Here is a 22,716-nt window from a genome sequence, read left to right as displayed (position 1 = left end):
GATGTCACGCCAAGAAGCTTCCCAAGGTTACGACGTCGTGACGACATGAATGGGGACGTTGCGATGTGGCAACGTGTTCCCCACATAAATCAGATTTCTTTTCCCAGTTAAACTCTGCTATCTTTTCTTAGTTAAACTCTGATTACTTTAGGGATATTTTAGTATGATTAGACCTCTAATCTTAGCCTATTTAAAGGGGTCTTGTATCCCTGTTTTGAGAGACTAATTAAAAAGACAATTAAATATATAGTACTACATGACTTTTCTTTTAGGGGCGACTAGATGTAGTCGCAGATGAGTATTGGTAATAGTTTTCGTGGTAACTATGGAGAGAATTTTGTACCCCTTTTTAAGAAAACTCTGTGAGAGTTGGGGGTTTATTTTCGAGTTTGCTCTATGTGAGTTAGGGTTTTGTTTTCAGGATTTGGGTTTGCACGTTTAGTACATTTAGGTTTTTTTTCCATATTATACTCTCGCTTGTTTAGTCATTTAGTGAAAAGTTGATACCTCTTTTGCCCATGGTTTTTCCCTCTTTGACAGTTTTCACGTAAAATTTTTGTATTCGTTCTTCACCACTTTTACTATCTCGTTGTTTACACGGGTCGATCCCCAACAAACTGGCATCAAAGCTTGATTTAGATTTTGCAACCAACTTGTTCAGGAATAACGACAACGAATTTAGATATTGAGAAGTTTGATGGAATCAAAAATTTCAGATTGTAGCAATTTCAGATAAAGTAGAGTGTTTAAAGCAAGGTATGTCTCAAAGGGTGACAACCAAGTGGAATGAGTTAATTTGCTCGATGTTTTCTTTCCTGTTCTGAAGCACACATTTGTTTGTATATCACTAGTTTTGGTTGCATTATACAACCATGATTTGAAGATTAAGAGTCTTTCGATTTCCAAGTTCGAGAACGGTTTAAGCTTTGTTGACATTCTGCAAAGATTGAGTTCGGCTCGTGACAGGGTCTAGAGAAGAATGTATGGTAAATACAAGTCAAGGTGGAGATTTGTGGGGTGTGCCTCATATTTTCGGCCAAACAAACAGCACGATGAGAAGCTTTCTCGACGTTACGACAATGGACAACATAGTGTCAATGCAAATGGGTACGTTGCGACGTGACGATGTTTTCCCCACATAAATCAGGTTTCTTCTCACAGTTAAATTTTGCTATATTTTCCCAATTAAAATCTGATTAATCTAGGGATATTTTAGTATGATTAGACCTCTAATCTTAGCCTATTTTAATGGGACTTGCATCCATATTTTTGAAAACCAATTAAAAAGGCGATTAAAGGCTTTTCTTTTGGGGACGTCAATATGTAGTCGCAAATGAGTTTTGGTGACAGTTTTTGTGGTAAATATGGAGAGAATTTTCTAACCCTTTTTGAGAAAACTATATGAGATTTAGGTTTTTTTTTTGAATTTGCTCTATCAGAGTTAGAGCTTTGTTTTCGGGGTTTGGGTTTGTAGATTTAGTAATATTAGATTTATTTTCTCCATATTGTACTCTCATTTGTTTACTCATTTAGTGAAAAGTCGATACTTATTTTTTTCGTGGTTTTTTCTTCTTTGACTGTTTTTCACTTAAAGTATTTGTGTTTGTTCTTCTCTGCTTTTACTCTTTCGTTGTTGACACGAGTCAATCCCTAACAAACTAGTATGAGAGCTTGGTTCGGATTTCGCAATCAACTCATTCAAGGATGGCAACAACGAATTTCAATATTGAGAAGTTTGATGGAATCATAGATTTTAGATTGTAGCAATTTTATATAAAGTAGGGTGTTTAAAGCAAGGTTGGTTGCAAAGGGTGACAATCAAGTGGAGGGAGTTTATTTCCTCGATGTTTTCTTTCTTATTGTGAAGCACACGTCCGTCCGTGTATAACTAGCCCTAGTTGCATTATACAACCTTGATTTGAAGACTAGGAGTCTTTCGGTTTCCAAGTTTGAGAATGGTTTGGGCTTGGTTAACATTCAACAAAGATCAAGTTTGGCCCGTGACGGGGCATGGAGAAGAAGGGATGGTAAATACGAGTCAAGGTAGAGATTTTTTGGGTTTGCATCGTATTTTCGGCCAAACAGACGACGACATTACAACAAGAAACTTCCCAACATTGGGATGACGGACGACGCGAATGAGAACGTTGCAACGTGTTCCCCATATATATCGGGTTTCTTATCCCAATTGAACTCTACTATCTTTTTCCAGTAAACTCTGATTACTCCATGGATATTTTAGTATGATTAGATCTCTAATCTTTGCCTATTTGAAGGGGTCTTATATCCCTGTTTTGGGAGACCAATTAAAAAGAAAACTAAAGATGTAGTACTACAATACTTTTCTTTTGAGGGGTGACAAGATATAGTAGTCGTAGATGAGTTTTGGTGAGAGTTTTCGTGGTAACTATGGAAAGAATTCTATACCTCTTTTTCAGAAAACTCTGTAAGAGTTAGAGTTTTATTTTCAAGTTTTCTTTATGAGAGTTAGGGATTTGCTTTTGGGGTTTGGACTTGTACATTTAGTACAATTAGATTTCTTTTCCCCATATCGTACTCTCGTTTGTTTACTTGTTTAGTAAAAAGTTGATACCTCCTTTGCTCGTGGTTTTTTCCTCTTTGACAGTTTTTCAAGTAAAATATTTGTGTTTATTCTTCTCCACTTTTACTATCCCATTATTTACATGGGTCAATCCCCAACAAACTGGTATTAGAGTTCGGTTCAAATTTTGCAATCAACCTGTTCAGAAATGGGGACAACGAAATTCGATATCGAGAAGTTCGGTGGAATCACAGATTTCAGATTGTAGAAGTTTTAGATAAAATAGAGTGTTTAAAGCAAGGTTGTTCGCAAAGGGTGACAATCAAGTGGAGGGAGTTGATTTGCTCGATGTTTTCTTTCTTGATGTAAAACACACATCCGCTCGTGTATCACTAGCCCTGGTTGCATTATACAACCTTGAATTGAATATTTAGAGTATTTCAGTTTCCATGTTTGAGAATGTTTTGGGCTTAGTTGACATTCTGCAAAGACTGAGTTATATGTAACCACATAATGTTTTAATAAAAAAGTTAACGATATTAACTATTTCAACTAATTAGTAACATTATAAAAATATAAAGACTAATTATGTTAAAAATTTAAAGATAAAAATTAAGATTTAAATTTAGACATGTTAGAGAGAATAAAACTAAGATTTAATTATTATTATTATTTAAATATAAAAAATAAGAAAAAGCACTTGTAAACAAAAAGGAAGTTGGGCATTCCTCATCTTCTACCATGCATGCTACCATGTTCATTACCTTTAATGCCTTAGAGTCTATGATGGTTGTGGCTAGACCTGTCCATGACCCGAATATAATAAATATATATTTTTTATTTTTATTTTTTAATTTTAAAATACTTTTAAAATATTTTTTTTATTTTTAAAATAATTTTTTAATGTTTATTAAAAAATGGGCCGGGCCGAGCCGGGCTCATGATATTTTTCCCGGGCCGGGCCTGGGCAAAATTTCAGGCCCATGTTTCGGGCCGGGTCGGGCCCGGGCTAGGAGGCGAGCCGAAAATTTTTTCTGGGCCTGGCCCGAACCCGGCCCGGCCTGGACCATGGACAGGTCTAGTTGTGGCCACATAGTCATTTATTTTCTTCAATTTGAAAGCAATAGTTTTTGGTTTTATTATCATGTTTAATTTTACACCTATAATTTAAAGCAAATATTTTATATTAAAAATAAGCTAAATATTTGGTACATTAACAATATAAATTTTTTATTTTATAAGTAATTTTAAAATTTTGATATACATTTTTTTAATTTCTATTTTTTAATATTTTACTATACTCTTATAAAATATTTGTCAAATCCCTAATCCTACTTGTAGAGTATAAAAACTTTACTAACTGTGTACCAAATATTTTCCCTTAAATATATATATATATAATTATTTCAACAAAATGATTATGGGTGGAGTGATAAGAGATTTTTATTTAAATTTATTGGTCTTCTATTTGATTCTTAAATAATGTTTTTCGGTTATTTTATTTTAAATATTATATAAAAGTATGAAAAAGAACTATTATAATAATATTAATTACATTTTAAAGTAATGATATTTTAATAATTTCATAATTGAGTTGGTGTCGAATTGATTCATGTTATTAACTTAGTTGACCATTTTATATATAGTATAGATGATATCAAACAATATATATATCAAGTAATGTATTTTTTCCCATAGCCGATTGAGTTTTAGCTCGATTGACCTGGACATTGTTGTCAATGCAGGAGGACGGTGAGTTCAAGTACACTGAAACTTATTATCCTCTTATTTATGGGTTGGGATGGGCTATGAATAGTTCTAAGTATTGTGAATTATTATCTACTAAATTAACTGTAGATTTTTTACTTTTACAAATTGGATCAGGAATTTGTGACGTGTTTTATTTATTTATATTTTGATCACTCAACTTTAAAAAATTACAAAATAATTACTGACCTATTCAAAAGTTTTCATTTAAATCATTAAATTGTTAAAATTGTTGTTTTATAATTATCTCTATTCGCATCATTAAACTAATCGAAAACTCTCGCTCTTATTCTCATTTTCTTTTACCTTGGTCAATTCCACTTACACACTTTTCAATAATGACGTTGGTAATTTCCATGAAATAGGATAAAAAGAAATATGTGATCATTATTTCCCTGGGGACTTACGGACCGTGAGAGTAGTGTTGTTACCCATTTACAAGGAAGCGAGGCCGAGCTGGAACAGGAATAGCATGCGCGTTAATGGATCACAACCAAGAGCGACTGTTCTCATTTGGTAAGACAGTGGAGTTCGAAGACATGCAACAAGAGACATTATTTGTGGTCTGTAAGCCATTATTTCATGCAAAAAGGAGAGGCTTTAGTCCTTACGCTGGGAATGTTCAAAGATGATGTTAATATTTTTGTAAAGAAAAAAAATTATTTTCATTTGGAACTTAATGACATTTATTGAGGATATCAAGAGATTTGGGAATGGCAAATTAATGGACAAAGGAATGGGATCAATGCAACATGCATTTAAAAAGGGCTTGATTTTATTCTATTACTATTCAATGCATGTTTAATCATTATTTATAAATTTAATTTTTACATTTAATAGATAAATTCTACACATTTAAATAATAATCATCATTGTATTAGATATTAGTAGATGAAAAAGTAACGAGTGAATCTTAACCTTTCAAATAAGTGTCAGAGATGGGCATCAAGTATATATTTATATTTCCTTCTTAATGCCAGCTTGATGCGGTAGACAAAACAAAACAAAATTATAATAATTATTTTTAATCAACTTTGAAATTAATCATTATTTCAGAAAAAAAAAAAGCAAGCAAGCTTGGTGTTTTCTTTGATAATGTCTTTTAATTTCATTTTTCTAATTTGACAGAAAAAAGAAGCATCAGTTGAATGGATATTCTACCAGTTGACTAGAATTCTAATTTTTACTAATTTATCTTAATTTTTTTTGTGCTACAATGTTTTTTTGTAATGTTTTTTCTTATAATGTTGGAGAGTCAAAGAAGTGACTATAGAATTATAATCTTCCAAATATATCAGGATATGATACTTCATATATATCTAAAATAACTTTAAAAAAAAAACCCCCTTCTAAAACAGGTAAATATATCCGTATTAAACATTTGTATTAGAAACTCTTACGCTTCATTCTACTGAAACTCTATATGCAGGAGGGGAAACAAAGGAGAAGCAAAATAATAGAAATGACAGCCTGTATATCAAAGCATGCGCCATCCTTACACAACATCTAAAATTATGTGCAATTATGTTATGTAGGATCAGAGACAAAAGTGCTTTTTACAAAGTTTTCGGGGCCAACAGATAACCCTTCTGTTGTTAACATAAATCTTAACCAAAAACACATATATTGTATATATATACTCCTATGATCACAAAAAGAGGAAAATGGCTTCAGCTGTATAGCATGTAGTAGTAGTCTTTCAAACCATAGCGCTCTACATATGTGCAACTATACCAATATCATATAAGTTGATCATTCTCATGTACCTTTGCCAGAATGTTTAGCCGCAGAGGTTCAAGACTTACCATCGTCACTAAGCAACAAGTTTTTCATCTCTTTGTAACTCCGAAGTTCCTCTAATGCATCCGCCGTTGTCATTGATGCGACAAGCCTAGAAGATGTAATAATTGAAGAAGTATCATGTTCAACGGTCACAGCCTGTGTGTTCTGGTTTTGCTCTTGGATGTTGTTATTCCACATTTCTGGCCTCGAGGCTTCTGAAAAATTTATCGAACTCGGGATGTCTTGGCGAAGTGGAGGGGCTTTCTTCAGCATCCGTACAAGAGCACCAACGGCAGCATCTTGGGATTTTCTATTCTTCTTCTATAAATATCCAAATTTTGATTCCTAATACCCCATAGATAATTCGAATTCTATAAGAGCAATACTCAACTTTCGCTCCAATGGTTTGTAGAGGAACCCTCCCTTCTCAGATCCATTCGACACTTGCGATTTCTTTTCCGTCGATACGCCTTGCAATTTGTATTTGAATTCCTTTTGTATCCGCTTGCTCAGTTAATTCAATAGCCTTTTCCATTTCCTTTCGAAATGAAACTCGATTCTTTAATTGTCCGGCTATAAATTCAGCAAGAATATTAGGGTGCCCATAAGGATTTCCAATCCTTGTAATTGTAATGTTGAGTTTTCTGTTCATACAATTAAGTTATTTTTGCACATTCATATGTAGTTCTTCGAGTTTTCGTGTATCTTCAATTAATAATTTAGGAAATCTCATATAGATTATCACCTAAATTAGATCCAGTCTTTTTTTAATCTCTATACATGCAATTCCCTCGACACCAGAAGATAGTCTCATATTTTTTTGTACATAATTCTTGATACAGTCTCTTTTTTTTTTATCTTCTTGTAGACCCTCAGAATACTTTTTCGGTTGTGCAAACCAAAGAGAATGATGACTTTGGGTTGTACCAAGTCTGAAACCAAGTGGATTTATTTTTTGTCTCATAATCCTCCACTACTATATATTAGGATATGTCATATTTGTGTTCTTATTTATCCCTTTTTTAGCCATCCTAGCCATCCGATGTTTTTTGGTTTTGGGCGCAGCATATATCTGTCAAATGGTTCAAATTCAAGATCTTTCAATGCAATAGTTATATGACAAGAGGGTCTTTTATCAGATAACTTCGTCCTCGAGCTCGAGGTTTTAATCTTTTCAGAGTAGTTCCCTCATTTACTGCGACTTTACTAATGATTAAACTCGCTTCATTGAAACCCCTATTGTGACGAGCATTTGCTATTGCAAAATAAACCAATTTTAAAATGGGATAACATGCTCGATAAAGCATGAGTTCTAGTATCATAAGTGTTTCTTTGTAGGAACGTCCACGAATCTAATCAATTATTCTTTGTGCTTTGTGAGCAAACATACATATATGTTTACCTAAAGCGTATACTTCATCTGAAGTTGTATATGGGTTCCTCTTGTGTTTCTTTATCTTTATCATAAAGTTTACCTCTCGATAATGAATTCGTTAATTAATCTCTATTTTTTATTATAATAAATTATAATAATATTAACGACGAGATTTCTTATCATTTTTTGCTTGTCCGTGAAAATTTATAGTAGGTGCTGTAATAGGCCCAATTTGCTCGGGGCCTATTCTGAATAAAAAAAAAGAAAAAAGAAATCAAATCAAAAACAAAGAAAATAATAAATAAATTCAGTCCAAAAAACAGTCCATTTACAATTGGCCCAAATCAGTTTACCAAAAAATAAGTGGCCCAGTACAAGCCCAAATCCTAGTCTAAATACCTGATAGCCCAACTGGCCTAAACCCAAGAGGCCCAATTACAGTGGCCCGATACCCCTAGCCCAGAATTGAAACAAGCAGAAACCCTAGGGTTTCTGGGGTCTTCAGCCGCCGCCTTCCCCGAGCCACTCTCTACGCACGTGGCCGCGCCCATCCGTACATGCCACGCCGCAGACCCTGCACTCCGTACCTGCAAAAGACGCACAAACCAGCAATGCAACAGACTCCAACAGCATACAAAAAGGAGCAGAGAGAGAAAATGAAAAGGGACAGAACGGGGTGATATCTTTTTTTTGTCATTATATCTTGTAAATAGAGACTATAAAAGACAGGAATAGGTTGTAACTTTATTTTTATTTTTTTGCAATCAGAATACAAAAACACCAAAAAAAAATGTGATTTCTGGGTTCACCCTCTCCTTTTTGTTCTTCTACGCAGTTTTTTTTCTTTTCTTTTTTTCTTTTGTGTGTTTACTATAGAAAATAAAAGCAGTAAGAAGGAAGGCTTACCTCTCGATTGGACCTGTTGCTCCTTCTCCGTTGTCATCGGAGTCTGGGGCGTGGTTCGGAGAGCCTTTGAATGAGGCGATGAACTGTAGAGCGGCGCCGAGAGGGAGAGAGAGCTTTTAGTTTTTTTAAAAAGAGGTAAAATGTTAGGTTAAGTTTTTTTTTTAGTTTTTGTTTTAGTTTTGACCACCGGATTTAAAACGGAGCCGTTTAAAGGCCTGTGACCCGCGCGGTGACCCGACCCTAAGGAAGGATCCGCGCGTTTCACTTCAATGGCCTATTTGCGCCACTGGTCCCTCTGTTTTGTTTCGTGGTTTCAATCCGATCCTTCTTTATTTTCTAATTGGTCCCATATGTTTGACTCGATGTTGCTCTGGTCCATGGTAAAGGTGCTGCGTTTTGGGAATAGGGAATATTTCCCACTTGGCCCCCATGTCATTCGTGCATCACACTCAGGCTCTCCATTTTGTTTTAATTCGTTTATGATTTATTAATCTGTTTAATATTTTTGTTTTATTCTTCTTTTAAACTTTATTTATTAATTTATCTGACTGCTTATTGTCCAATGTTTTAAATTAAGTACTATTTTTCATATTTTTCTTATTTAGCATATGCATGTGAGTTAGTTTAATTTGTTTCCTTCTTCTCTGTTTATCTTTAATGTTTTTTTATTTCCCTTATATATCATTTTAAACTTTTACATGTTGTTTCGATTTTCTTTAAAAATTATTGAGTTAGGTCGTTTCGTGTATTATTTTATATATTAAATTATTAAAATTTTTTATCCTATACTAATGGCTCCAAATCAACCTACATTTGCCATTTAAAACTCATAGTCATATTCTTTTTACTTATTTAAAATTATTTTATTATTGATTTTTAAACCACGTTTTATTATATATTTTGTTTATTTCAACCCCTCGTATATATGGATATATATATATTATAATTTATACTAAGGTTATCATTTTACATATGATTTGTTCAAATTAATACATATATTGTTTTATGTATTTTGGTTTTCTTTAAGATTTATTTAGATACTATTAATTTATGTGGTATTTATTTAAACACTATTTTTGATTTGTTTCAAATTTTCATACATGTATATGTATACATTTTTTTGTATGTATACTTTCATATATGTAATATATGTGTGTATATTATTGATTTTAATTCATTAGCTTTTAAATGTAGTATTTGCATGTAACTATTGTCCTTATAAGTACGATATTATTGGTTCATTAATTACTTATTGTTCATCGGTGTGCATTTCAATTTATGAATTACTATTTAGTGTTGTATGTTATTCTTCCATTGTTTGATTTATTCAAAAGATTACATTTCATAACATTCAAACGTCAAAAGCATTTTTATCCAAGAAGCTTTCCAAAATAACGCAATACTTGAAATTTGGAGTCCTCAAGAGAATTGAGCCCTAATGTATTGGGTTCCAATTTTCATCGTAGAATTTAAATAATCAAAAATTTTCTTCAATTAAAACACATAAACCAAAAAAAAACTCATTCTCGGGAATTTGATACGTCGTGTCCTAATGCATTGGATGTGACATGTCATTTTCTCAAAAATGAAGATTTTTAAAAAAATAATAAGGGCAACATTCAACGCTTGAAATTTTGAGGAATTGTGCCCTAATGTATTGGGTTTCGATTCTTCATCTGACTTAAAGCAATTGAATACCCTTTTTAAATTTCACCACAAGTTTTGAAATCAAAAGACAACTTATTCTCGAGGACTAAAAATGTCGTGCCCTAATGTATTGGGTGTGTCATTTTATTACTCTGAGACAAGAAGGTCTTTGGTATCCGCATCGATTTATCCATGCATCTTTTATAAAATTAGCACTAATAAGAGAGGGGAAGGATCGTATTTTAAAAGCTTTTCAAAGTTTCAACATTAAGACATTAAACAATCAATTCGATACCCATTTTGGGCGTCACGAGGGTCCTAACCCTTCCTCGTGCGTAACCGACTCCCGAACTTGTTTTCTCAAAATTCGCAGACCTAAAATTATTTTCAAGGTGATCCGATCACACCTCAATAAAAGATCGGTGGCGACTCCCAAATTTTCATTTTAAAAAAGTCGATAACAAAAATTTTGATTTTTCAAAGTGGTTTCGACAGGAGCGAATTCTCCCAATTTATGTCCTACCATACGACCCGTTATATAAATGTGCAAATGTTCTTTTCCATTATGGATAGCGATAGTATGGCCGATCATTGTGGGTATAATGGTAGATGCTCTGAACCAAGTTATTATTATTATTTCTTTTTCCGCTTTTGTATTAAGCCTTTCGATTTTTTTTTAATGAATGATTTGCTACAAAAGGATTTTTTTTAGTGAACGCGCCATTTTTTTTACTTTAAAAATATATATTTTTGTTTTTGTAAAGACGAAGAAAGAAATAATCTCTCCTATTTACTCTGTCGACAAAGAATCAAATTATCACTATATTTATTCCTTTTTCTACTTTTCTTCCAAGTGCAAGATAACCCTAAGGGGTTGCAGGTTTTTTTTACCAGTTGGAGCCCTCCCTTCACCACCCCCATGGGGATGGTCTACAGGGTTCATAACTACTCCTCTTACTACAGGACACTTACCTAGCCAACATTTAGATCCGGCTCTACCCAAAATTTTCTGGTTCACCCCAACATTCCCCACCTGTTCGACTGTTGTTGAGCAGTTTTTGGATATCAAACGGACCTCCCCAGAAGGTAATTTTAATGTGGCCGATTTCCCCTCTTTTGCAATCAGTTTCGCAACAGCAGCCGCTGCTCTAGCTAATTGTCCACCCCTTCCAAGTGTGATTTCTATGTTATGAATGGCCGTGCCTAAGGGCATATCGATTGAAGTAGATTCTTCTTTTTGATCGATCAATCAAAACCCCTTCCCAAATTGTACAAGCTTCTTCCAAAGCATACGACTTTCTGTATGTAGATGATGATATCTATTGTATAATGAAGTACCACATGAGTGGATATATAGGAATCCAAATCTGTCGAACCACTCATGTTATGATCTTCTACATCCTAGGTCTTTTCGGTTCGTCATCTGGCTTATGTTTTTCATGTAGCATTCAGACCGAATGACTCTATGAAATTACGTCGATACTTCCACATATTATGAGTAACGTAGGAGACATCTTTATTCCCCCCGGGAAACCTTTCGAATTACCACTGCTTAGCTTTCAATTCGCCTCTGACCATCAAATGAAATGTGAAACAAGGGGCGCTTCTGGTTCTGCCGGTGCTTGAAATAATTTTTTCTTCTCCATATTACTATATCTCTAGAGTCAATAAATTTATATGAAGAACTACTGAACTCAATCACTTACTGCTGTTACTCTTCAGTTTTCTGTTGAGGTCTATCCTGTAGAGGTACTCAAATTGGATCAGTGATCAATTTTTAGGTTTCATCGTAAACCTAATTGGTTCCTTCCAATTACGTAAATCAATAGTTCAAACCGCACTCAAGGTAGGGCATTTCCCATTTTTATAGGAACTTCTGTACCAAAAACAATGGTATCTCCAATTATAGCCCCTCTGGGATGTAAAATATATCTCTTCTCACCATCCCTATAGTGTATGAGACAAATGTATGCATTTTGATTAGGGTCGTATCTATGGTTACGATTCTACCATATATGTCTTTTTCATTTCGTTGAAAATCAATTTTACTGTATAGACGCTTTTGAACTCCCCCTCTATGCCTTGCGGTAATGATTCCTCTGGCATTACGACCTTTACTACAACGATGCTATCCATAGATCAAATTATTTCGTAGATTGGATTTCACTTGACTGTCTACGGCTCCATTGCGTGTGCCCGAGGTAGAAGTTTTGTATAAATGTATCGCCACACTATTAGGTATTTTGATTTAAGTTCTTTTTGTTCTAAGAGGTGGAATAGAATAACTCGGTTGAAGCGTAATGATCATACGCCTGTAATGCATTGTATGTCTCGTAATAGGTCCCATTTTCTACCCTTTCTGAGGAGTTGATGACTATTCATAGCTATTACCTTGACACCAAAGAAGAGTTCAACCCAATGCTTTATTTCTGTCCTTGTTGATTCTGATTTGACATTAGAAGTATATTGATTTTTCACCAATAACTGAATACTTTTGTCTGTAACTACTACATATTTGATTCCATCCATAACTGTATTTTCTTCCCTATGAGTTCGAGTCTCAATAAGAATGCTAGTTTACCCATGTATTAATTAAATGTAGACAACTTTCTTATAGAAACACGTTATGTTTTTTTTTTATAAATTTTTTTGGGTAATTACACAATTGGTCATTAAGCTTTCATAAATTTTCATTTTGGCCATCAAAAAATTAAAAAGAAAAAATCATTTTAGGTATTGCCATTAAAGCCCACTTTTATTTTAGGCATTGCCATTAAAAATCATTTTCATTTTGGTCACCCACAATTAATTCAATGTTATTGTACACTACTTTTACTCGCCCAACTTTAATAAGTTTTCATTTTGCTCACTAATTTTTTTAAAAATAATTTTATTTTTCATAAAAAGAAAAAAACTTAAGTTTTCACAAGGGATTGAGTTATTCATTTGCGAGATAAGCCCAAGTTTTTCAATATAACTCAATTCATTGTACAAACTCTTATTTTCCCTTGTAAAAACCCAAGTAATTCACTAGAAAAATCCCTATTTTTTCTTGTTATTTGGAAAAAAAACTAAAATTAATTTTTTTAAAAGAGAAAAAAGGAAATTAAAAATATAAAATAAATTTCCCTATAAGTTTTTGTTGGGGATTTACCTGATTAAGCAACGAAGAAGTAAAGATAGCGGAAGAAATTGAGAAATTAGACACACAAATTTAACGTGAAAAAATCCCTCTAAAGAGGATAAAAAACCATGGGCAAATATAATTTTACTATAATGGCAAAATAATGAAGAATACAAAAGATTGAAATAAAAACTAAACCTGAAAACAAAGAACCCTTAAAATGTAAATACAAAATTCTCCAAAAATGTTATAAGTTCTAATATTTTAATGGGTGTATTTTCTAATGTTGTAATAGAACCTTTTTATAGGCTTAATTTGTAGGTCAAATAATAATAAAATAATTTAGACTAATCAAAGTTCGACTGAAACAAATAAACAAAATTTAATTGGAAGATTATATCTCAAATTTAACTAAAATATGAGGCATACTCAATAGTTTTCGCTATAAAAACCCATGTAATCTCTATAAACTTCAATTTTTTCCCTTTTACCAAGAAACAAAATTAATATTAATTCTAGAAAAAAATAGAGAAAATTGAAAAGATAAAAATGATTTTTTCCTTCTAAAGCCCAAACTTTTCCTTTAAAAACCCGAATAATTTCTTGTGAAATCTCAAGTTTTTTATTTTATAGGAAAAACTAAAATTAATTCTAAAAAAATAAAATAAATAGATGACATTAAAAAGATAAATTAGTTTTCCTTGTAAAAAAACCTAAGTTGTTCCCTATAAACCTGCGTTTTTTTCTTTTATTGAAAAAATTAAAATTAAAAAAATAAAATAAGTGATCAAAAATAAAAATTTATTAAAGTTGAGTGATTAAAACGAGTATATAATAACATTAAATTAATACGGGTGATTAAAATGAAAACGATTTTTAACAGTAGTAAATTAAAAATAATTTTTAATAACAATGCTTAAAATGAATATTTTTATTTTTTATACCCTAAAATGGAAACTTATGAAAGTTGATTGTTTATTTATTTATTATCAATGCATCAAATAATTATTTATTTTTGTATTGATAGATCTAAGACTCAAAAATTCTTTATTATGAATACTTAAGTATTTCAAATTATAATTAAAAATTAAATACATAAATTAGTACAATTTCGTAACCAAATAAATTTTCGTTTTACAGTTTATATTTGAGATTCGTGATTATTCCTTTTAACATTGTTGCCTTTCAAATTTAAATTTGCATCTCTTCTGAAAAGTGTAATGTGTTTTATCGTTTCACCTAACGCTTATTCATCATTTATTGTAGTTTATCAACATCTGAGTAATATTACAAAATAGTATTTATATGATAAATAAATTATTTATTGCTGTCTATTCATTTTCTAGGAAAATATAATTATGATATGGCTTTATTTATAATTTAGCCTCTCAACTATTTTCAATTTATATTTTAGTCCATTTTAGTGTTTAGACTATCATTTTATCCTAGCTTACTCCAAATAATACCAAATCACGACATCTGTCATGTTCCTATTAGTTTGGCTAGTTTATATTGAGTCATTAATGTTGCTCGCTTGTTAAACACAATTAATTTTTGTATTGACAATCAATAGAATAGTGACATGTGTCTTCAAAAATTAAAAAAAATGTAATATAATTTTTAAAATTTCAAAAATAATAATACAAAAAAATGATTTTTTTTCTTTCACTTGAGTAATGAATCTAGATCACAAATAAATGTCTAGATATAAATGAATTGGGACGACCATTTATCTCCATTCACTCAAAATGTGTATTTTAATAATTTTATTTTTTTTATAATTTTAAAATGCTAATCATATAAAAAATTATATTTTTTTATTTCACAGGATAAACATATGTATAAATTCAAATGAATCTAAATATCTTGTTGTCTAAGTTTATTTTAGATTTACATTTTTTAATAATTTTTTATTTTTAAAAAAACTTTCAAATACTTTTAGAACTTTTAAAATTTCATCCTTTAACCATTAAGGGTGGGTTTGGATGGGCGATTGGGTGCAGTGCGTTTAGTTTACTTTTTGTCTCACGCTACAGTATCGCTACAGTATCTAATCCCACCGCCACTGCTGTTTTTATACTAACCGCAGGTAAACGCACAGCCCATCTAAACTCACTTTAAAAGTATGATAACTTTACGTTAGATAATAGATAAATGGATGACAACTGTGTTGTCCTTGACGATGATCATTGAGAGAAAACATAGGTTTGCTCGTATAGTACAATACCATCAGTTCTTCTCTTAAAAAAATTATGATTTAAAAAAAATCGTATATTTATAATTTCAAAAAAAATAGTTTTTATAATTTTAAAAAATAAATTATGATGTTCAAGATTTATAAAATAAAATTGATATTTTTTTGTATTATTTATAAAATTATTGTTGAGGGTTAACGTATCACGACATCATTTTATCGAGGGGTTAATGAAAATTAATTAACGAGAAATCAAAATACGACAATCCATTAACATTATTACATTATTTACCTTTTAAAAATTAGTTGACCCAAATGTTAATTTACCAAAGAAGAGTGAGAAGCTTGCATTCCGATGAAATAGAAAGAAACCTAACACTTTTAGCCTTGCACTCCACTTGCGAAGAAAAGTCTTGGTCAAGTCCACCTACACACTTTTCTATGGCGACGTTGGTAATTTCCATGAAATAAGACAACAAGAAATATGTGATCATTACAGCAAGAATAGCACGCGTTGATGGAGGTAAAACAGTGGGGTTCGAAGACATGCAACAAGGGACATTATTTGTGGTAGGCATTATCTCATGCAAAAAGGACAAACCTTACGGTGGGAATTTTCAAAGATAAAGTGAATATTTTGGCTCAGATATTGGACGGTACAAAAAATATATATGACATTTATAGAGGATATCAAGAGATTTGGGAATGGCAAATTAATTGACAAAAGGAATGGGATAAATGCAACATTCATTCAGACAAGGGGCTTCATTTCATGTATAATGAATCTTTTAGCTCTAAAAATTTATAAAAAAAAATATTATTTTAATTTTTATTTAATTTTTCATTTTTTTTATCGAATTATCTCAAAATGGATGTAAAATTAATGTTTATTAACTTTACTAATATGACATATAGTTGAATTGTTACATGGATGACATGTCATCAAAGGCGAAGCCAGGAAATTTGTTTAGAGAGTCGAAATTAAATTATAATTTTTACAATATAAAAGTACAATTTCACCATTTGAATAACTTATATTTTTATAATTTTTAAATAATTAAATAAAAAAATTATCATTTTTAAGGAGGGCCAAAGTACAATTTTACATTTACTAATTTAAAATTTTAAAAGACTTACATGAACAAATTTCCATTTTAGGGGGGACCGAGTCCCTGCCAACTCCCCTGAATTCGCCCATGATGTCAACATTTAGTTAAGTTTTTAAAATTTTTAAAATAATTTATAATTTTTATGAATTTTTAAAAAAATAATTAAATGATAACTTGTCATCTATGTGGCAAACCATGTATATTACATCAATAAAGTTAAAAAACATTAATTTTTAAAATGATTTGATAAAAAACTTAATTTCAAAAGTTGAAAAAGATAAAAAGTCGAATTGAAAGCTAAAATGTTATTGGAGGGTTAAATAAATTACTATGCCTATAGAATTATAATCTTCCAAATATATCTGGTTATCATACTTCAAATATAACTTTTACAGAAAAACCCTTCTAAAACAGGTAAATATATCCGTATTAAACCCATTTGTATTAGAAACTCAAGCTGCATTCTACTGAAAATCTATATGCGGGAGGGGAAACAAAGGAGAAAAGCAAAATAACAGAAATGACAGCATCAGCAAGCCTGTATATCAAAGCATGCGCAACCCTTACCCAACATCTAAAATTATGTGCAATTATGTTACTTAGGATCAGAGACAAAAGTGCTTTTTACAAAGTTTTCGGGGCCAACAGATAACCCTTCTGTTGTTAACATAAATCTTAACCAAAAACACATATATTGTATATATATACTCCTATGATCACAAAAAGAGGAAAATGGCTTCAGCTGTATAGCATGTAGTAGTAGTCTTTCAAACCATAGCGCTCTACATATCTGCAACTATACCAATATCACATAAGTTGATCATTCTCATGTACCTTCGCCAGAATGTTTAGCCCCAGAGGTTAAATTGGCAGATATGCAAGACTTACCACCTTCACTAAGCAACAAGTTTTTCATCTCTTTGTAACTCCGAAGTTCCTCTAATGCATCTGCCGTTGTCATTGATGCGACAAGCCTAGAAGATGTAATAATTGAAGAAGCATCATGTTCAACGGTCACAGCCTCTGTGTTCTGGTTTTGCTCTTGGATGTTGTTATTCCACATTTCTGGCCTCGAGGCTTCTGAAAAATTTATCGAACTTGGGATGTCTTGGCGAAGTGGAGGGGCTTTCTTCAGCATCTGTACAAGAGCACCAACCGCAGCATCTTGGGATTTTCTATTCATAAACAACCCTGCCTCATTTGGATCAGATGGATTTCCTCTTCTATCATAGGACTCGGGCCTACATAGTATGCAAAGCAGGCCAATTCAGTTTACCCAAATAATTCAGGGAAAGAAAAACAGCAATTTCTTTCCTGACAATTAAGATAATGACCGTGACAAAGGGTATAAGGTGCTCCGATATCAGAAAATCTTAAAATGACTCATTGTGGCTTTGGATATGAATTCCATGACTCATTTTCGATTAACAATCCTGCTTAAGTTAATGATTAAAGGATTTTCTTGAGGGAACATTTTGAGCTAACAATTGCAGAAAAGAGAATGTCAAATGTTCAAATTACCTTTAGAACATTTGGATTTCTTCACCCATGGTAATTTCATGGAACCTCAAAAACGTGAAGTAGGCTAATAAAGAACAGGAGAGGAAAGAGAGAAACTGGAGAATCAAATAAAAACAGAAGGAGGGAAATAGATGAACTTAGGGAGAAATAAAGAAGAAAAAATCCAACTCTGATAGCCCACATATGAAAATCTCCATTATCTATAATCCCAACATCTCAATTTCAAAAACTCCTAGAAACTAAAATAAATATTCAAGTTATTCCCTAAATCTAAATATCATAAGAATACCAAACATAACCCTATATAATAATTATAAATACGAAGCTAACTAGTAGAAATTATTATACGAATACTTTGTTCATGTATACATCTGAGTATGCCATAAAATAAATCAAAGTCACAAAATGATGTTTGATCCTTCAAGCAGTTTGTTGTGTCTGGTATTACAGGAAAGCAATACAGACTGATAAAGTTCCATGTTTTAATAAAGGATTATCAGAGTTACTGCAAATGCAACTGACACAAGCCATTCGACTACATTTAGTTGCAATTTTAGAGTTAACTCAAGAAACTGAACAAATCAAATTACTGACAAGCAAGAAGGATGCATAGAACGTTGCCGCAACCACCATATCCTTTAGTCATTAACAAATCATTCTTAATCAACCATCTTTTTTTTTGGCCTCCTCTTAATCACCCATCTTTATATTAATTTAATTTACTCACCAATCAAAAGATAAAAAGTGAGACAGCTGTTGTTTCAGCTGCCTCAAACATAAGGGCCAAGTCATGCACAGAAATCGGCCCCAATCCTACCATGTGACCTAAAGACATGTTCCTGCAGTTCTACATTGTTAATCTAACTACGTTAAAATTGAAGATACCAAAACAAATATGATTCATTCACTGATACTGGTTGCGCATTACAAGAAACAACTGAAGTATGATTAGCAGTTACCACCGCTTGCTAATAAATTCAACTGGCACAAGAAACTTCAGAATGGTTATACAATCCAACTTCATATCTATTAAACATTTTAAAGTTAACCAGCCAGGCTGTCTTTCTGAAAACTAGAAAACAAATTTTGCAGACTACCTGATATATCTAAATTTATAATACTGTGAAGTTTCTTACTTTCTTTCACAAAACTGGAAAGCAAAGTTTAATTGGCAACTCTCCATAGATTGATAGACCACTACTTATCCCAATCCCTGAAACAGATATTTCACTACAGGTACTACCTGGACTAGATATTGAAAATGTTTAATGCCAGCCAGGGTGGCTTGCTCAAAAATAGAAAACAAACTTTATTTGGAAACTCTTCATAACTGATATATCCCGATTCTTGAACCAGAAATGCCACTACTTAGACTCCTAGCAGCAAGGTATTGAAGTTTCTAATGCACAATCTCTTTGCTTAAAAACAATTATTCAGTTTCCTAGTAAGTTCATCAATTGCTAACATCCAGTCTTATGAGATCAGAACTAGTTCAAGACAAAATTCAAACAGAAAAGGCAATTATTAGTCTTAGCATACACATGATGGCTTGCTTAAATGACCTTTACCAAATTACTCTAGGGTAAGTTAAAGCAACCAAATCAAGTCCTGAGCCAATTATGTTAATACAAAAAAAAAAAAAAAATGATGCCACGTTTTAAAATACACAAGAACAATTAATTAAGTGTCAAATCCTCAAGAAATCTGGATAAAAATAACTTCGAAGTTAAAAAGAAAAATATGTAAATTAATTGTATGAGCTATTGACAGTGATGCAAAAAGGGTTAATCTAAAAAATACAATTTATATGAGGAGTCCCGTGCATTACCTGCTACCAGGGTCCATATCATCATACTCCACATCAAATGGACAAGGAACCTCAGAGTCATCAAAATCATCTTGTATAGACCTACTGGAGCTTCTGAAAAATGAAGTTCTGGGTGAGTTCACTCCAGAATATTTCTGACCGTCTCCTTTCCCGAAAGAGAACAGCTATAAGATACAAAAAGAAAGTAAATTCCAAGGAGAAAAACAAGATAGGGTTGGAATCACAAATCATACCAATGAGGCATATATGAAATACCTTCTCGATAGTTGCGCCAGATTTCATGGGACCCATATTATTATCAGTCCAAGAAATATCAGCTCTTGAAATTTTAAGGGGAGGAGATGGTGGCAGATTTTGCTTGCAGGACAATGCAGGGGAACCAGCAAGCTTACGGACAGGTATGTTAACAGGAGCACTTTCAGAACGTAAAAGAGCTTTTGACAGATGACCCCCAGGAATGCGGATGGGAGGTGATGGTGAGGGGGAAGGGGATGGGGATGGCGAAGGGGAAGCAGAAAAATTAGGGGAAGGCCAATACTCATCAAAGTTTGTATTCTTCTTATGAGGTAGAGATGCCCCAGGAGGATGAGGAGGTAAGCTCATAGGTGGCGCACGGCGAGAGCTTGGGTTAGAAACCAAAGCATGTGATTCCGAATGTGTTGGGGATGGTGAGAAAGAAACTGAAGGCGGTGAAGCCTTGTAACGATCAAACTCCAACTATGTCTTCTTGAGAATGGCAAAGATGATGGAGAGCCCTGTGACACAGGAAGAGAAGGAAATCTTCTCAGTGGGTCTGTCAATGGGCTTCCAACATAATCTGGTATAAATTGAGGGGACATAGGGGTTGATGACTCGGAGCTTATATCTGAGATTGATGAACGGTACAAAACTGAAAGGCAAAGCCTTCCACAAGAAGTATCCACAGGGGTGAACCAAAATCGCTGCATTTCGGCCTCTTCTTTCTGAGTGAAAGATTCAACAGAAGAGGATACCCTAGGAACAAGCTTAAAAGCACGGATTTGACCAGATGAATTGAGATCACGAAAAATCTTGTACGCAGGTAAAAGCCTAACAGTCACATATAAGGACCTCAACAGCAATATCAATTTCTTATATAATGCACTCAAATTATTACTACTTGACCTTCTACTCCCTGAACTGCAATCCCTACCCTTTCTACTTTCATGCTGCACGAACCACCTTTCTATAACCTTCTCACCTTTTGCCTCACAGCCTGATTCTTCTTGATCAGAATTCCAGAAAAATGAGTTCTTATCTTTTGATGAAGAATGCTTAACAAGATCACTTTTGGGGGAAAAGGTTACAGGATCCCAATCAAGTTGCTTCTGCTCCAAGATAACATCAATCACTACCGGCTCAAAATTACTCTGGCGACAAAGATCAAAATTTTCTAGTGCTGAAGGGCACTCCCTAAGAGCTAAATTGAACCATTTATCTCTTGGTCTCACACCTGAGGAAGATGATGAGGACGAAGATGGAGATGACATAATTTGTTCACCACTATAATTTCGTGATGACACATAAGGAGACCTCGATTCAAGTATAATTAGAAGACTCTTATAGAAGAATTCAGTGATGATTTGTTCCAATTTTGCGGCTTCAGTGTGAGTATTGCTATGAGATGATGCCATATTATAAAAAAAAGAAAAAAGAAGAAGCTAAAAGTGGAACAATCAAACCCTTTTAAGGGAAACCGAAAATTCGAACTTGAAACACCTGTGCAGATAGTTTCACTGCAAGTAGAAAAGCCATAAGTAACGATCAGAAGCTCATCCATAAAGGGAAGAAAAAACCCAGTAAGAAACAACTCAAAAAGAACTAAATTAACCAACGAAACTAGCAATTCAAGTAGCGAAAAACAGTATCTAAAAGAAGCAACTATACAAATATTATATTAAATATAAACTATCTAAATTACAGAGGAAACCCATTAAATAAAACAGTTCAGACTCTTGCTTCTCCATAACTACCTAGGCCCGGTTGTGTAAGAAACACGTTTGGGCGCATACGCATAGGTCTTTTTCATTTCTTTTTCTTATTTTTGCCTTTTGGGTTTTTCTTCTCTTCATCATCTTACTTTTTCCCATGCAAAAATCGAATAACTTTCAAAGCAAAGCTCAAAATTGCAGAGCCGGAAAAGAAAAATAAATAAATATATATATCTTTAAAACAATTAAAAAGAGAGAGGGAAGCTGAGAGGGAAGCAATTCACCGATTTGCTAGTAAAGAGAAGATTGGATCATTTTGTTTTTCCTTTAAAATGGGGTTATCAGTATCACCTGGTGTGTTGTGAAAAATACTGAAGTTGGAGTGAGGACGAGGATTTAAGATTTTGGTTATCGTTCTTTCAGGGGAAAGGAAAACACAGAGAAGAAAAGGCCGAAAGAGAACTTCTCCGTGAAGTTAGCAGCAAAGACCAAAGGGAGAGGATGGGTCCCAAGCCCAAGCGAGCTCTCAGCCCCACCTTCACTTTCCCACGTCATCAATGGACTCCTTCCTCAGAATTTTCTTTTCTTTTAATTTTTGACTCTCTGTGTTGGATAAATCAATCCCTCGTACGTGATGAGTTTATTTGGTTTAATTGAATAATTTATTAAAATATATCAAAAATAAAAAATTTGATTGATAATTCTATCGATCTGATACGGATTTTTAAATAATATGATTTGAGTTTCAAAAATCAATTTCAAATTCAGAAAAATTAGGCATTTAATTTTTTCTTGAGAGAATACTGTTGTAAGACTATCATTTTTGCAGTGAAATATATTGTTCTGGTCTTACTTGTGATTGGGGTGATCATAGTAGTAAGGGCATTATACCTTTAAAGTGCAAGGTTGAAGGAAACGATTATGGTGCGTGTGATTGAGTAAAACTGACTTTGTAATTGTTCAAAGTGCAAA

The 22,716-nt window shown here is 32.8% G+C and overlaps 1 long non-coding RNA gene and 2 pseudogenes across 1 annotated transcript; all 3 read right to left on the bottom strand.

Annotated features, from left to right (window-relative positions):
- Positions 1 to 6,401: 6,401 nt before the first annotated feature.
- Positions 6,402 to 7,220, bottom strand: LOC121216258 (30S ribosomal protein S3, chloroplastic-like; annotated as a pseudogene).
- Positions 7,221 to 7,747: 527 nt separating this feature from the next.
- On the bottom strand, positions 7,748 to 8,681 carry LOC121216257 (uncharacterized). Its single transcript, XR_005912352.1, has 2 exons — positions 8,373 to 8,681; positions 7,748 to 8,053 (listed from the first exon to the last, which is right to left on the bottom strand). It is a non-coding gene; the product is annotated as an uncharacterized lncRNA (long non-coding RNA).
- Positions 8,682 to 17,026: 8,345 nt separating this feature from the next.
- On the bottom strand, positions 17,027 to 22,327 carry LOC107959443 (autophagy-related protein 13b-like; annotated as a pseudogene).
- Between the last annotated feature and the right edge of the window lie 389 nt (positions 22,328 to 22,716).

The sequence above is a fragment of the Gossypium hirsutum genome, chromosome D04 (genome assembly GCF_007990345.1).
Source record: "Gossypium hirsutum isolate 1008001.06 chromosome D04, Gossypium_hirsutum_v2.1, whole genome shotgun sequence".
In the NCBI taxonomy this organism is placed as follows: Eukaryota; Viridiplantae; Streptophyta; class Magnoliopsida; order Malvales; family Malvaceae; genus Gossypium; species Gossypium hirsutum.
This window is presented reverse-complemented; position numbering and strand designations above follow the sequence as displayed.